An 18,560-nucleotide genomic window follows, 5' to 3' on the forward strand; every position below is an offset into this window, starting at 1 on the left:
TAACTAGGCCGTCATAGCATGGTCCAGTCAAACATTTGATGGTTTATAAATCATTAAACACAGTAAAAGTAAACAGGTACACTGTCCATGCCATGAGGCACAGACAGTGGGTCCATGCCGTGGAGCACAGGCAGCCTGAGCCCACTACAGGTTAAGATTTCATTGTACAGCAGGGTCTCATACCCACAATATTCCCTCCTCACCCACAGCTACAAAATGCCCTCACAAGAAAAACTACTCTGTTAAAAACATTTTCTTAAAATGAAAAGAAGCACACCCTCTCCAGATTGGCCAGACAGAGCGTCAGCTGTTTAAAGCCCTGCCCCCTGAAAACCATCTGCTCTGAGCAGAGCTGAAGAAAGAGGATTTTCTGGCATGCCAAAATCTAATTACTGATTCTTTTATTTATTTATTTATTAGTAATGATTTGGGGATTTTGAGACCATCAAAAACGAAGTAAAAAGTATAACTGTAAGAGTAATATTTCAATGTTTTCTTCAGGGCAAAGAGCTGAGGTTGGCCGTGGCCACACGACAAGTCCGGGCAGCCATTTAGGGAATACAATGAGTCACATGACTTCGTATACCCTAAGGTACAACTGTGTACATTTTCCAGACACTGTTACATTTACACCTTTAGGTCCAAAATCATCATCTGAAGGACCAGTTTCATACTTTATAGGTATCTGTGTAAAAAAAATGAACCTTTAGGGTACAATTATGGTACCCCTGTTTCTCTGCGTGTACACCGTCTTCATTATTCCTTCTGTCTATCACTGAAAAAGCTCTTTGGGTGAGAGACAGACTAGATTTATTTACTGCTCCTGTGTTAGCAACTCAAAGTAATGACCTGAGCTTTGTGTCCACACTATGTTCAGTGCTTGAGGAGAAGCTTGAAGAAGGATTGACAGAAGGATCGAGGCCATATCAATCTTTCCAAACATATTCATATAGTCTCCACTTAGTTTAATGTGAAGTTTTAGTTTTAACCAACAGGAAATGCATTGGTGACTTTCATGCCAGCAGGAATGGGTACACATTTGGTGCCAGTAATAATCACAGGTCAGGGATCAATGTTTGTGAAGCTAACTTAAAATAAACATGTGTCTGTGATCACTGACATGCAGACTTGTGTCACACAGTATGAGTCTTTCTTGTGTTTTCAGTTTGTTGTCTAAACAGAAATGTAGCACTTTTGCATGGAGGAATTCAATACATTGCAATTTAAGGAAGCAACACTTGTGAGAGGAACACTGTCATAGCAGAGTGGCAGGTGAAACAGCACCAAAATAAAAATAAAATAAAATAAACCCTGTCACCTCAAAGGAAGCAGATATTATGTCATACTCTGTAAAGCAAAAGAAGCTCCTGAGCAGTGATTTACTGCAGCGCGTTATAACACCACCCTGAACATCCCGACAAACAGAAACTAAAGTGACATGCCCGTGTCACATGTCAGATGGCTGATGGACTCAGGCCTTAGGAACGGTCCCCACAGTGACTGTAGGGAATGTAACATGAACGTGTCGGGGCTCTGTGCTAAAATGCATGGCAGTAAAACCAGAGAGGAACTCAAGGTTAGGAACCACCTGACCCTCGGCATATAGCAAGCACAAAGCTGAGGCGGTGCTGTATAAAAAGAGAGCATGTGTTCATGTAAACTGCCACGTGAGGGAGGATGCAGCAGACGCTGTTCAATAATGTGCTGTGGGAGGAGTGGGGGAAAGAACAAAGCAAGAAAAAAGAGGGAAGGTAAGATTCTGAACAGACCAAAGGACGCCAACAATACAAGTAAAAGAGATGAAACGTGGCTCTGAGGAACGTTAGGAACATTACCTCAGAAAATTGATGAAGAGATCACAAGTGGGTGACACACTGACACCTATTTTTAAACTGTTCATCACTTAACATGCTGTCTTAGAATAAGTCATTATACCTCACGTCCATATTTGTAATTAATATGTTAATTACAGTCAACAGAAAAAGAAAAAAGAAAGAAAGAAAGAAATCGGCAGTCCATCCTTGACTAGTTATTCAGCAGCACATATTAGCCCACACCTTTATCAAGAAAAATAAACTCTTAATTATTCTTAACTTTTCACAGTTGGAAAATACCTGTCTTCATTCTTCTCTTTGAGCTCAGATCATTACACAGCAGTTTTTTTTATGGTAGATAATAGATAGTGAGGTATTATCTACTGTTGTTAATAAACAAGAGGGAAGGGATGCAGTGATGTTTGAGCAGGATACATAATGAGATGTAGAAGTAATTAAGGTAAAACAGGATGAAAAAAAATAGCCTCATGCTTTTAACAGCGGTTCTATCCTGAAGGTCAAAAGTCACCGACATATTCAAACAGGAGCCAGTGGGTGGAGATCTCAGTGGTTTCCCTGAAATCCTAAACGATAACAGCCTAATTGGTCCATCAGATGTGGTTGTCATAATGAGACGTTATAATTGGGTTGTCTTTCTACAGGATGTTAGTGTTATCTTTGCATTTAAATGTGGGACATTTTCTTGTATTGGGTCCTTAATGGCAATTTTGGATGAGCTTCAAACAAATATGTTTAAGAGATTTGATTTTAGTTATAAATATATGTTGATATAAAGCACATCTATTTTTTTTTCTTTCAAAGATAACTAGGTTTGGGAAAGGCCCTAATGTTGATTACACCAGGTCAACCCTACAAAAGTTTGACAAAATCTCTCAGATTATTCCTCTTCACACTGTAACAAACTTGTTTTTGAAAGAGAAAGTTTGTTGATGCATTAGTAAAATCCATTTTGATAATTTGCTATAAATAACATCATTATCATCATCATCATCATCATTGACATTTATTCAAAGTGTATAGAGAAATCATTAAGGGGGACCCTCAATTACTATATTGTCGTCATTTAATATGCTACCACAAGAATGAGTAAAAACAGTGACATACATGAACTTAAAACAATTAAAGGGCCATGATAACTACCGTGATTAGCCAACAATTAACAGTTACTGTCTGGTAACGGTTTGTTAAGAATGATATTACAAAAATCTCTGTATGGGACAAAAGTGTTCAAGTTCAGGTCTTGTGAATTGTTCCATAAGTTTAATGCACTGAAGCTAAAAGCACTTGTCTCCAGGTCAGTCCTGGCATAAGGAGACTGGAGAGCCAGTCTTTACTAGAGGGGGTTGGAGATGAACCAGGGTTTGGATGTAGTAGAGTGGTAACTTTCTGCCAAGTGCTTATGGATGAGTAGATACCGGTGGTTATTGTGTCTTTTCTGTAAGAAATGGCCAGCCAACTCTATCAAATAAATTGCAAAAACAAGTCAAACGGCTGAATGATGGACAGCAAGAGCTTTAGTGCAGTGGTAGATTCATCATTCATGTCCATAGACTGCATCACCATAATCCATGACTGACAGAAAAACAGCTTCAATAATCCTTTTAGATAGAACATGGGGACACTCGATCTATTTCAATAAGGGAAGATGATCTTTTGTTACAGTTTGAAAGTAAGATCATCAGTAAGCATCATTAAGATTTCATTTAATGTTTCTGGGTTAGCAAAAACCTGGCTGATGAATCTCCACACTGCCTGTTCGACACATCAGCAGGGCATGTGCTAAAGTACAAACTTTGAGTTTCGAGGCAGTTCAAAGACAACAGGCCCCCCCTGACCTATTGGTCATCTGAGGGCATTGGCCCCACAGGGACCTTCAGCACCTCTGGACAAACAAGGACAAAGTGAAACAACATGGCTGCGCTGATATGAAATGACATGAGAGGTTTGACCACACAGATTTTTTAGAGTGTATTTGTCCAACCTTTACAGGTGAAACTTGAGTTCAGTTAACTTGTGTCTGTCCTTCACAATGTTTTCATCATTTTCTCTTGATCCAAACTGTTTCCACATTGTCATCCTGAATTATTTCACTGTCTCTCCTCAGATCAGCCATATATCACACCCTGAAGTGTTCTGTAGAAGACATTTACATACAAGAAACATCTCTTCATCCACCCAACACCTGATCAGCAGGGTGGTAGCAAGCTGCAGGACTAACAAACTGTAGAAGGAACATGATCCTCAGTGATAATTAGCCAGGACATGATTATTTATGTGTGTTCACACAGCTGATAGCACCTAAGGTAAATGTCATCCTCCTTACTGCAGCAGTCTGTGTGGATACAGGAGTTCAACAAGTAAAAGGTGAAGAAGGTCATGGCAGCCTCATCAAAGAGCAATGAATGGCATTTTCAGCAGCTCCTTGCTGAACACTGTGGGATGCATAGAGCTGTGGAGGGAAAAGGGCAGCTGGTGTCTTAAAGCAGGAAGTTAGCAGCTCCTCTCGCTGCTGTGGATAGAACAACACATGGATCTACTATTCTACAGTCAACTCCTCCACGATCCACTTCTGTCTCATGCTGCTCCTTCTATGGGAAATCACATAAGACCTTAAAGGGCACCTTAAAGGGGGGGTACCTAATCAACATTAAATCTTTGTGCACAAGATGCTTTTACCTCTTTAACAGCCCAGGCATTTATAATAATTTACACTATGAAAAAAAATGTAAAAGCAAGGAAATAAATAAATTTATATTTTGATGAACTTAAATGTTACGTCATGGCTCTTACAGTAACTTTCACTGTATTATTATGGAAATATATATGTATTATGTGGGGTCCTAGATAAGGACACACACACACACACACACACACACACACACACACACACACACACACATATATATATATATATATATATATATATATATATATATATATATATATATAATAGAGACTATGTATCATTAAGTTCATTAAAAAAATAAAATGAAAGTCGTAATATTACATTACTGCACATTGATATCTATGTGCCCCCCAAAACTCTGTCACTTTGAATCTTAACAAAACAAATGAAAGAGTTAATAATTTGGACGCCTTGAACTATTAAAACTGAGTTTCATGATCTTTGTTTTAAGAATTCAGCAATTTTTTGAGATACACCAGATATTTCCTTGACCTTTTTAATGGATTCAGTGAACGTTTTGTCTTGAGTTATTTTTTATACTCAGCCTGACCTGACATCAGTCACTCACTGCCATCCTAGTATTTGGGCAATGTTAAGGGACATGTCCCCCTGCTGGAAAATGAAATGTCCATTAACAACTTGACTATTTCTTACTTTCTGCACTTTGTTGATTCAGTTTTTCTTGGACAGTTACTCCCAAAGTTTTTTTGTTGATGAAGAAAAGTCCCATAATACTGAAACCTGAGTTATCCCATCTTCAAAAACCCTTTAGAGAAGCTTAGAATCCCAAGCTGTCAGTCACATTTCAACAGCTAGGTAATATAAAAATAACGGCTAACAGCTAATTTTGACTAGCCTCCCAAAAGCAACACTGTATATATTGCTAAGTGGAGTGATGACATAACAACAGACGAGGCAGCTGTGTAATAATGATGTCCGAACTTTACTCCAGTTGCAGTGAACAACATTTTGTTAAAGTGCAAACAACTGCTTTAAACTCTACATTATAGATTAACAACAAACCACAAGCATATAGCTACTCACATATTAGCACTATGTTAGCTTTGGAGCAGTGAGGAGCATAACTTGGTGTTCACAAAAGCAATCTACCATATTGATCCACCATCAATACACCATTTAAAAAGAGGCTGCTAAAGTGAAAGGTCTTCAAACTGAAAGTTACTATTTCAAAACAAAACCTTGAAGTTAAGATCACTTAATCTACTCCTGACAATCCCAATGTAAAGAAACACTTGCCTGTCTGATTCACATATTCATATAAAATTTCAAAATTCACCAGGTCTACCTTTAATATATCAACTAGCTAACATTTCAGGTTAAATTAACCATCATATCCTTATTCAAGCTCACTTGCTCCTGTGACCCTACCTACCTATGTGAAGGGACCATTTTCCTCAGGTGACCTACACTTTGTTCGGGGAAACAGCTTCCTATACCTTCCACCTTTCTTTTCTTTCCCGACATCCTCAGACATGAGAACATGAGAACAGTGTTGTCCTTCTCTTACCAACGCTACCAAAAGGGAGCTAAGCTGATCAAAAAGCCAGTGGCAGACAAGGACCAAACACGCTACAAAGGCTCAAATGACAGACATAATGATAAATATGCATCATGTTCAAATGCAGTGGCTGAAACACACTGCAAAGGAAACAAGCTGCAAGAAGCAAAACAACTGCTTTAACTTAAAATGAACCGCAAGTACTGAGCAAAATTTAAGTCAGACACACACCCACTAGAAAACAACTGTAAACGCAGAAACACTGCAAGCTTAGCTTTAAGGCCCATTTCTCTTCCCTTTATGTGCGAAAATGTATCCCTCTGTTTCAAATGATGTTACTGTCACTGCTCGCATCACAAAAGTTCCACCATTATTTCCTCTTTATATTTAACTAAAGCTTTGTTTCGAGTAGTAACAGCAACACTGCCCCCATGGTTTCCAGTGATACTGCTCCCTTTGGTGGGTATCCTTAAAGGCCCATTTATGCTCACCGTTACACACGGGTACAGATACAAACAGAGCCTTCTGTCCATGCTCTGCATTGATTTCATTCTACCACGAAGCTTTAGGATACAGACCAAACCGAGCAGTACCACTGGAAACCATGGGGGCAGTGTTGCTATTGCTACCCGAAACAAAGCTTTAGTGAAATATAAAGAAGAAATAACAATGACGGAACTTTTGCGATGTATTTAACTGCCCCATCAACCACTGCCAGGTACAATGCTGCCTTGGATTTTGTCCTTTATACAAGCGATGCATTATTAGTATCTCCTCCATAGTCACCATACTTGTTTTTACTTTTGACTCTGCCCCCCCGGTGGATGTATCGGTTAACTGCAGTGCCAACATGAAAGATGTATAGAAGGATGTGAGTAGTGAAAGTAGTATAGCTTGAAACAGACGGATACAGAGCACGGACAGAAGGCTCCATCCGTATCCGTACCCATATCCATATCCATAACCTGTACCCGTACCCGTATGTAACGTTTAGCATAAATGGGCTTTTAAACGAAGGTGCTCCAGGGCCTGTGGGGGCGCTCTGTGGTGCAGCCCACAACAGAGAGATGGACAGAGAAAAAGGCAAGGCGTTGCTAGCTTAGCGACTTAGTCGATTTATCTAGTAAGAATTTTTTACCCCTCAACCTTAAAGCTGGTGTGGGCATTTCAGCCATTGTGTGATAATGGTATTAACACATTCATTCAATCCATACACACTTCTACATCATTGTGGCTAACCTCAAACAGTTTTTAAAACTATGCTCTGCATTACCTTCAGACCTTTCTGACTGTAGCTTTCTAACTTTAACTGACTGGAAAGGGAGCAGGTAAAACGAATGATTCAGTCAAAGGCTGAATAGCGCTGAAATAAGAGTTCCCACTAATGACAGTTTAGGATTAATAAACACTTTTAAGGGCTGCAAATGATGGAAAGCTACCCTACAACTGCCCAAGACTAACCTTAAAAAGGTGAAAACCTGTAAAATATGTCTCCTTGGAGATGTATCCTTATTCAGCTCACATCAAGGATGGCTCCAGAGCTCTTAGTCCACATTTGGAAAGTGGTGAGAGCCAACAAAGCAGATCATGGTTCTCTGTGTTTCTCTTTTGTATCCCAGTCCAAACATTTTGACTGTAGTCTTCTCTCATGGCTGATTAAAAACGTCACTGCTGTGTGCGCCCTTTGGTTTAATGATTTCCCTGGAGCCATTTGAGGCAAGTGAGAACGAAGATAAGACACCAAAACAGCCTGTTTGTGAGAGCGAGGGGTAAAAATCGTTTCCTATTTTGATTAATTTATAGACACTATAGACACATTTAATATGTTGTTACAGAAAGAATCATTCCCTTACACTTTTTAGTATTACTTCCTTTATTAGTGAAGATACTGTTTGAATCAACCTACTGAGCATCTTCGGATTGTACCAACATGCCATCCGTGTTGTTTGAGGGACAATCGAAGAGGGTTTAATGTTGAGCGTACAGGAGGATTAGATCACTGTAAATGACCTTCACAATCCTCAGCGTGGTCAGCTGAGAGCAAAGAGCCTCGGTCATGTCAGTACAAGTCTTTAGTAAACACCCTGTGGTGTTTACATGAAAGCATTTGTGCTATTACACATTTATGCACGGCCCACTCACACACCCACACACACATACCGACTTAATTGGCCTTCACCCACACATGGCTCATACATGCTCAATGCTAATGTCACAACAGAGGAGATACTTGACATGTATTTGTCAGTGTGAGTACTGGAAATGTTGGCTTGTTGAATTTAAAGGATAAAGATGAAATATTACAGCTGCAGCACTTACAATAAATTATATTGAGTTTAAACTACCTCCTGAGGAAATAATGATGGAGCTTACAGAGAATAAAGAATGTGAATGTATTTGCCAATAACAACTACAGACCCCAAATACACATCCAAAATAAAGGACATGTGTGGTATGGACATAAACCTACCAAATTGTATGTCCTCACCACACACTGTACATAAGAAGCTGTGCAAATGATGCTCAAAGGAGAAGGAGTCCTCCTCTAAAAGGAGACAAGGATTAAAGTGATACTGCAGGATGGAACAAGTTGGGTTCTATCACAAGGTTAAGGGCAGAAATTACCCCTACAGCAGTGTTTTTGTGCAGCAGAAGCCCAGGGTGCTCACACCAAACACCCCCTCCCTGCTCCTCTGCCGGTTTCCTCTGCACTCAGATGGGGCCATATTTTACTTGACCAAAAACAAATAAACGGACTCCCACCAAAAAAATCTGCTATCGGTCTGCATTCACGCCTTATTTAGAGAATTTTCACGGGTTACTTTCACACAAAAACTCCGCTAAATAAGGCTGTAGTTCGTAAAACGGCGCTACCTCCGCTGCAGAGCCACAGCTGGCTACGAGGCGCTTGCCGCTTACTTTATCAGTCTGCGTGCGCGGCGTGGCAGATATAAACAAACGCAGGTAGTCTGCCACGACGAAGAGACACGATGAGAACTAGAGCCTTATTTAGCGGTGTTTTTGTGTGAAAGTAACGCGCTTAAAATTGTCTAAATAAAGCGTGAATGCAGACTGATATCAGAGTTTTTCAGTGGGAGTCCGTTTATTTGTGTTTTTGGCCAAGTAAAATATGGCCCCGTCTGAGTGCAGAGGAAACCAGCAGAGGAGCAGGGAGGGGGTGTTTGGTGCGAGCGCTCTGGGCTTCTGCTGCACAACTGGGCGTCTCTTTAAGGCTCCCCGCTCAACATACACCCTTCTGTCTGATTGGCCAGCACTCTGGAGGCCTGTCAGGGGCGGAGCTATGGAAAGAAACTGGTGTTTCTGATGCTTGTCTGTCCAATGTCTAATGACTAGCTAGTAGCTCCTCATGTGATGACCTTATCATTTTCACAGGTCTCATGAAAATCTGGTGCTATTTAAAGAACATGGTATTTTGATCAGTCGACATACAGATTTATTTTTATTTTTTTGTCTAACATATGAACTTGTAGAGGTTTGAAAACATGCACCTGTTTAGTCTGAACATCCAGCATTGTTGCTTTATAAAATGAAATATGGCAATCAGAACACCCCCTCTTTAAGTAAAATGGCTTTGAATTATATGCATAGACGACACAGGGTTTCTGTTCATGAAATTGACTTACTTATTATTACATATTTATTATCATCTTAGGTCACGCACATGTAATTCTCTGTATTAAAAACCTTAAAAAAAAAAAAAAGACAACAATGAAATAGAGAAAACACAAGGGAAAAAAAAGTGTTTGTCCGGATATACGAAGTAATGTACATGAGACCACCCCAGACTCAATTTTGGGTTAGGAAAGTGAAGTAGTTCCTCCAGTGCACAGAAAAAAACCCAGATTGAGGATTAAATGAAGATTAAAACTTGAGTGTTGGAGAAATGAAGGAAGGAGAAAGGCTCCAGAGCGTTATGCTGTTGGTTAGCTTGCCCACCTGTTGGCACTATGGAGGTCTTATCCCACACTGCTGAAAATAGAGATGATGCTGGCTCACAACTGGACCAACCTCTCAACATGCACGCGGCTTTCTGTGTGTGTGTGTGTGTGTGTGTGTGTGTGTGTGTGTGTGTGTGTGTGTGTGTGTGTTTGCAGCAGGTGATGCTTCTACAGAGCTGACGGTGAGAAATAAACCCTAAACACCTGTCAATCACAGCTAAAGTCTTTGCTAATGCTAAATGACAGCAGCAGGAATAAGCGTCATGCCCACAAACCTGAGATACTCTGAATTGGAACAAAATTGGAGTCAGGTAAGAACACCAGGGACGAAGAAACACTAATTAATGTTATGGGCACATACTACTGGAGGACAAAGCCAAGAGAGCCCACACAGGGTTTTGGTGCCACCACAGTGCTTGGATTGAAGGAGATGATGGTGCCGCATTAAACCAAATGGACTGTTGGCACGCACAAAACGTTTGAGTAGTTTTTCCAAAGTTTGAAGGACTTCACGTCTCATTATCCGCCCTGTCAAAGCTACTGTCTGTGATTTCCTAAATATAAAGGAGATAAGATAATGGCTTTGGAGCAGGGGCACTCTGCAAGGTTTGCATGTTCAGTCTGTGAACAAGCAGAGAGCCACATTTACAGTAGTTTGACACAATGGATGTAGAGGAATGAATGGGTCATAAGAAAGGAAGGATTTGTAGGTTTATCAAATTCAGCACAGACAGTAGTCACCATGGAGCTAGCAAACATCACGGCATGTTCCACTGTCTGTGTGTTGAAGCTAACACAGCCCTATAATGTATGCTGAAAAAATGAACCAAAGCCAGACAAGAGAGAATTTGTACCCACAATCATCCCCCTGCTTATTCCTCCACTATCTGATTTTGGTGATGTAGAGCTTGAGTTGGCGTTCGCCTCAGTCACAAGGTTTGTGACACAGTGTCACATGTATTCACAGTGAATTTCAGGTCTCATCTCATAGTGATTGCAGAAAATTGTATCAGTGAGCAAGGTGTCACAGCCTCTGATGAGAACTTAAGTGAGTAAAGATCAAGTTTATATGAGTGAATTAAACCTCTAATTGAAGCACCACTGGATAACCAGTTAGCACAGGCGTCAGTAAGGCCATATGAGCAGGCTGATAGCACATTTCTGTGCCTCCTAAATTGTATCCACTAAAATAAATTGCAGTCTTATGTCGACACCTCTACTCCTTCTCTCCCCCGTGGAGTGTGTTGTCATAATGGACATGTGAGGTGCTGCAGGTGGTCAATAGAGTCTGATCTAACTCCCAGTTCTCAGGCTGTAATCCACTCCTGACTCCAGCCCCACTGACATGACTCAAGTACCCGTCTGTCTGTCTGGTCATACAGCCGAAGCCCCGCTGACTCCTAATCCTTGCTGCTCCGTCTTAATCTTGTCTCTGCTGGATTAGCAGCACACAGGCAAAAAGTTCAGGCAGTCATTGGTCAAAGCATGGTTTGATGAAGAAAGATGAACAAAGTGGGGAGTAACAAAATCATCAGCAGTGCATTCTTTCCAGAATCAACAGAGGTGGCTTCATGGAAGTTTCTAGATTTGTTAAATATCTGAGGGAACTTGTGCCTTTATAAAGAGTAATTGTGGAGGACCGATGTGCATCTTGGGTTATATATTTTTAAAGACTTGTATGAACAGAAGAGTCAACGAGTTTTCACCCAAATTTCTGGATATTTACATTTGTCTATGTACTGTAAATCTTTACATTTGCATACGTGTGTGTGTTTGTATGTATGTCAGTGTACATTAGGTACAGATACATCAATCTGTCAGTCTGTATTTCTGTATCTAACTTAGATGGTAATATGGATAGATGGGTATAGTACTATAGAGAATAGAATTAGATAGAATAGAAAAGAATAGACTATACCGATTTACAAATGTTATACAGATTGCTAGCTGGCTAGATAGAACGATTTTTGGAGATACATCAATCTATCCATCCTTACACACACACACACACACATACACACACACACACACACACACACACACACACACACACACACACACACACACACACACTAACACACACAAATATATATATATATATATATATATATATATATATATATATATATATATATATATATATAGATAGATAGATAGATAGATAGATAGATAGATAGATAGATAGATAGATAGATAGATAGATAGATAGATATAGACATAGGTAGATAGATAGATAGATAGATAGATAGATAGATAGATAGATAGATAGATAGATAGATAGATAGATAGATGTGCACACACACACACAGACACATAGACACACAGACACACACACACACACACACACACACACACACACACACACACACACTTGACCTTGTGTCAGGAACAGACACCCATTCGTACTTCTAAGAAATGTTTTTTTCGTTATCTATAGTAAATTTTTAACAGCGATTGATGGAAAAAACATGGTGGACTTTAGTTACTTGATGCTAAATAGGACTACAACTGGACTCAATGTTAAACACACTGATAGATTAAGTTCAAATTTAAATACCTATGTGTTTAACATCCCACTGTACAACCAGAGGGAACAAAGCATATTTGTCTAAATGTTAAGCTTTCCCTTTAGCTTTATGTTTGATCAGTGTAATCAATAATTTGGACAAGTATAAATATGTCTGTATGAAGAAGCTACTGGAACATCTTAGTGCTGATGTTCTTTGATGAAAACAACATCCACATGAAACTATGAAGTCCTGACTTCAGTATGAAAAGAGCCCTCTACCTCATTTGCATCTTCCTTTCTCCCCCCTCCACATGTGCTAAAATGCTCTGACTGGGCTGAGTGGGAGGCAAAGGGTGAACAGTGACTGCCTTTCTGCTGGCAGCCCAGAACACATACAGCCTGTAGGTGGGTGTGCATCTGTGAGCTGGCAGCCTTCAGTTTGATGGTTTTATGTTTGATTGATTTCTTTTTGTCATCTTTGTGTTTCCAGTGTTATTTCTGATGACAGGATGCTATGATAAGTTAGCATTTAGAGACTTTATAACCTGTTCAACTGCTACTAGTGCGTGTCTATAGGTAAGTAAAAGTGCTTGTTAGTTTAAGCCAGACCCCTGCTGAGAGCCTACAAGCAGCCGACAGCTTAAAGGAGTTAAAAGATTATAGTATCGGAAGACTCTTCAGGCTTATTATAGCTCCTGTAACAAGTTACCTCTGGGTGACTGCTGGGTGGTAGAAACCATCGATAGAGGGGTCTCCTCGCCTTAGGATCTCCTGATCTGAGAGTATGCAGCCCTCTGAATCCTTCTTTTTCAAACAGATGCTCTACTCTAACACAGCAGAGGCAACAAGAACAGCAGCAGTAATACAAAGGTCTACTCACCGAGTGTGTGTGTCCTCAAGCAGGTGATAGCAGAGCGTGTGTGGAAGGTAGAGCTCACTCTTGCAGCGTATCCAACATTACTGAGCCTGAGGTTGTGTTGGGAGGCTGTGTAGGCTGAGAGAGAGTCAGACTCACTGGGAAGACTCCCTCCCTCCCTTCCTCTAGTCCTCCCTCTGTCTTTATCTTCTCCCTGTGAGTCGGTCACAGAGCCCGACCATGTGCCTGAAATACCTCTGCCAACAATTGCTCAACAAATGTGCATGCATGCAGACACACACACATACACTCACACTCACTCACGCGCACACTGAAAATAGATATTTGCTGCATTACTGCAAGACTATTTTAAGCCAAGCCACATTAATCAAAGCTTCTGTAAAGTACATTCTGAAGCATAATAAGCAGGTTAGGAGGAGGCTTTAAAAAAGTTGGAAAGTCATTGGAACTGCTGATCTGTAATGAAAGGAGAGTATGTGTCTGGAATCACTCCTCTGTTGAGTCACTCTGCACAATAAACACTTCAGACGTCTATTAGTCAGCTCTATTCAGCCTCAGAGAGGAGAGAATGTGTAAAAATCAAAGCTCCGACTTTTGTGTTAAGAAAAAAGAACATTGACACTGATTACTCACTCTGACACCCTATGCTAAAGAGACTGTGAGGACTATCTGTATGAATAAGACTGCAGTGACAACTTTTGGCCCAGAGTTTCACGCACACTGTCGTGAAGACGTGACTCTCATCAAGGTGTTTGTTGGTTTTGGAAATTAGTGAAGATCAAATCTACTTTTATTTAAGACAACTTTTTACCAGCTACAATGTGACCAGATAAGGTATGTATCAACAGTTAATGCAGTGCTATTGTTTGAAATGTGACAACAATCAAACTTTGTCAGTTTGTACCGTAGTTTAGTAGCTGTCCATATGCAGCGCTACTTACAGCCTGGTGCTGTGAGACGTGTCTGTAATGTGTAACGTCCTGGTTATGTCCTGTCAGTCATCTACCAATCAGAGCTAACATAACCTCACTCTTCATTTTATTGATAGACTCTCAAGTTTGAACAGACCACTGCAGAATAACTGCTGACTGTGGGTTGGAATGGACATTAGCACAATTAGTTTGCCCCGTGTTTTAGCCTTTAGCTTGTGTTTTAGCTTTTAGCTTGAGTTTTAGCCTGTAGCTTGCGCTCTATTACTCTCCTAACTGTACGACAGTTAGGCTCCAGTGTCCACCATCTCTACAAAATTAATCACAGAAATTGATTGGTCAATCTCTCTTCTCTCTGATAAACTCAGTCAGTCAGCATGGTGTTGTAATCGAGACTCCAGTGAGCAGTAAAACAATTTGGTCCTGCTCGACCTGATCAGGAAGCTGAGAACTAGCATAGGAATAATCTGCTCTGAAGTTGATAATCTCATTCTAAAGTGTGGGTTAGGATCAGGCATATATCTAGAGGAGTGAGTTTTTTTAATTTCACTTAGTAAGAGGGGGTACACTCTCAGACTTTTGGATAATTATTGCTAGAGGGAAAGACTTTATTCTGTCTCTCTGGTGCCCCTGTAGTGTCTTTACCAAGGGGCAACACATGGTCAGTAAAAATGAAGCCTAAGTGGAAGTGCTAAAAGTCGCTGTTCGTCGAGAATCTGCTTTAGGCTGGCTGCAGAAAGATCTGAAGTCACGTGAACACCCAGCCATAAAACAGACTTTTACAACATTAAAAAATATATTTACAACCTGGTTAAAAAAACAGCTTGGGTCTAAAATGCTGGTTTCCATATCAGCACACACTGTACGGTGGGTTAGTTTTTTCCATCTCTGTGGTTCAGAAGTTAAAAGGATCATTTGATTTTCCAATCAGAGACACAGCTCAGGTCACGTGCGTCATAGCACATGTGGCTGCGCTCGCGGATTGGCTTAATTTCACAGATTCAGGAACAGACGGGTGTCGTTGCGGGTGTTTCATCCATGTTTCATACAGTCTATGGTCTTTACATTATTTACAGCTCATTATTTACTGTTTCTTTGAGCCTCTGACTTAAACACTTCTTGCTTTGCAAATCCCCTTCCTTGATTGGCTAGCACGCCAAAGGCCTGTCAGAGGTGGAGCTATTACCTTGGTGTTTAAGGCCCGCTCCTCCAAGGTGTCATGAGCCAGTTAGACAATCCTTATGCAATGTCATTTCATCAAGTCTTGTGAAGAACAAAGTGTTTTGAGCAGTTAACAGACAGACTCGTTGATTTCTACAACAAATGAACATGTAGAGGTTTGAAAATCTGCACACACTCAGTCTGACCATTCAGCATAGTTGGTTCATATTCATGTTTAAGATATGGAAAAGAAACAGACCAGGTGTTGTGCAGACATCACTGTCTACATGCACTCAGTGAAACTGTCCATGTTTAGCTTCCTGGTTTGAGCTTTGATGTGAGGACATGCATATATTAAACCATTCAGTCTTTGTCTGAGCTCACTTTTCTTCAACAATACAGGCCAATCATCCTTATTCCATGAATGTAAACCTGACTCACTTTCTGCTGTCAGGCTGACTGATGACCACACATGTTCATGGATAAGTCTCAGTACATCTCATACAACTTCATTGTTAGAAAATGGTGCTTAATTTTTCATGGTGCTTTCACTGCTGTGCCTAAAAGCTTTAATTTGAGAGGTTGCTGTTGCCATAGCAACATTACCCACTTGAAATTGTAAATGGTTGGTAGAAGCCCAGCGAGGAGGAATGCCTTTTGCTTTTAGTCTGTCTTTCTTTTTATTTAGCAGAATGAAAGTTTAAATTTACTCTGAGAACTGTTCGTTCACTTGTGCCCCTGTAGCGCTCTGATGCTCCATTTATCAGTACAACAACAACAAACAATAACATTTTCACATCAGATCATATGTTTTGACAAAAAATCCCAAAATATAAGACTAAATTGATAAAGCCCCCAGAATCTGCAATGTTCACAAGAATGAGGCCAGTGACCTCAACTCTGAGAGGACTGCATAGTAAGACAGAGATGTTCACAAGTGTTTCTTTGCAAGTCAAAGTCAAGTCCCAAGTCTCCGAAAAATAAGTCTTAATAGCTTTTGTCATCTGCTGCTATCTGGTCTTCTAAGAATACTACACAGCTATATCTACAAAACGCATTTAAAACTATTAGAACTATGTTATTATCACTCCCGTCTGTAAGCAGACACTATCAGTGCTGATCAGTTGTTTGTTATATGATTGCTATAAAGAGGCTATTGCGATACAATATGGAGAAAACACACAGTGAATGCTTCCTTTAAAGGAAACTGTATTCCTCCAACATAAACATAGTTACAGTAAATCTTGCCCCCCTCTGTGCTGGCTCAGTGGGACCATAATGAGGACAAATACAGAAAAAATTACACCTCATTGATGGACGTCAAGTGGTCAACAATTCAGTTTAACCTGCTTGTTAGTTAGCGTTAGCCAGTAGATGGTGGTAGCGGAACATAGATTATTAACATTAAACATCCGTCATGTAAACAAACCTCAATGTAAACAAGTGCCACGAGCAAAATTTCACCCATCTATTAAAATATTCAGTCCCAAAGCTAGTAGAAAGCTAGGTGAATGTTTCGTAGCTAATGCTGAGCTAACTGTGCAGGACTGTGCAGACTGACCTTTGCAGGTGAGTTTTCAGGTGTTGATAAATTTGATGTGGTGGATCCAGCATCTTTGATTCAGATCCTGCAGACTTTGCAGTCTGCTCTACTCTTGTTGGTGCCATCCTGTTTAGAGTTTTTATAACCAAATGTAATGACAAATGGTTCAGCAGAAGCAACTGCAGGTCTGCCATTGGTCGCCATTGTCGTAATCTAATGTACAAGTGATGCTGGGAGGTAAACACCCAATGCGTAAAGTGGTTACCAATGATTACCATGGTTACCGTGGAAGAAAGGAAGGAATAATTGTTCACGATTTACGAAACATGAATCAAGTCTGAAGTCTTGAGCACAAGTCCAGACCAAGTCTAAAGTCTGTCAAGTGCTAAAAGTCCTCGTCTCTGCAGTTAGACCAGTGTTACCCAATCCTGGTCCTGAGGACCCCTGTCCTGCATGTTTTTTATGTTCCCGACTCCAACACAACTGATTCAAATGATCAGCTCATCATCAAGCTCTGCTCCAGCCTGATAACGAGCCATTCATTTGAATCAGGTGTGCTGGCGTGGGGTAACATCTAAAACAGTGTTTCCCAATCCTGGTCCTGGGGTACCCCTTCCCTGCATGTTTTAAATATAAATACAGTAAAAAAAAACACATCAAAAGCAAAATCTCAAACCTGGATTTAATAGATAGTTTTATGATTGCTACCATTTTCCTCAGAAGTTTAGTTTCGGTTTGTTATTTAGAGAGTTCAAGCAGAGAGGATGACCTCAGGGTGAACAGCTCTGTTGACCACTTCAGACACAGCAGTATTTTGTCCAGGATTAGTTAGAAAACACAATGTACACCAACACAGGAGTCAGTGAACCTGTGGAAGTTATAGGTGTCTGCTTCAGATCTGCTCATAAATCTGAGGGGGCTGAGAGAGACAGTTTCCTCCTCAGGGGTCTTCAGCTTTTAAAGGTACGTTTAATGGATGTGTTGGCAGTCCAAAAATGAATGAGAAGAGACTGTCCATTCTCTGTGAAGTCTGTGGTCAATTACTTGTAACACTTTAAGTGGATTAGAAATGAAAAAAAATTGTGTCTCTTTGTCCTGGCAGACTACCTGCATTTGTTTATATCTGGCACGCCACGCGCGCGGACTGATACACTAAGCGGAGAGCGCCTCGTAGCCAGCTGTGGCTCTGCAGCGGAGGTGGTGCTGTTTTACGACACAACGAGAACTAGAGCCTTCTTTAGTGGTGTTTTTGTGTGAAATTAACACGCTGAAAATTCTCTAAATAAAGCGTGAATGCAGACCGATATCAGATTTTTTCGGTGGGAGTCCGTTTATTTGTGTTTTTGGTCAAGTAAAATATGGCCCCGTCTGAGTGCAGAGGAAACCGGCAGAGGAGCAGGGAGAGGGTGTTTGGTGTGAGCGCCCTGGGCTTCTGCTGCACAAAAACACTGCTGTAGGGGTAATTTCTGCCCTAAACCTTGTGATAGGACCCAACTTGATCCATCCCAGAGTATCACTTTAAGTATTCGTGAATCCCCAGAA

At 40.5% G+C, this 18,560-nt stretch overlaps 1 protein-coding gene across 1 annotated transcript in view; it reads right to left on the reverse strand.

The window, feature by feature from the left end:
• LOC141807430 (uncharacterized) overlaps positions 1 to 13,582 on the reverse strand; it is a 75,653-nt gene extending 62,071 nt beyond the window's left edge. Inside the window, exon 1 of the mRNA XM_074693447.1 lies at positions 13,389 to 13,582. The gene's annotated coding sequence lies outside the window, so the exon portion shown is untranslated. The remainder of the gene's footprint in view (positions 1 to 13,388) is intronic.
• Between the last annotated feature and the right edge of the window lie 4,978 nt (positions 13,583 to 18,560).

The sequence above is a fragment of the Halichoeres trimaculatus genome, unplaced genomic scaffold (assembly GCF_033239565.1).
Source record: "Halichoeres trimaculatus isolate MK-OKI-2021-1 unplaced genomic scaffold, fHalTri1.1 fHalTri1_scaffold_18, whole genome shotgun sequence".
NCBI lineage: Eukaryota > Metazoa > Chordata > Actinopteri > Labriformes > Labridae > Halichoeres > Halichoeres trimaculatus.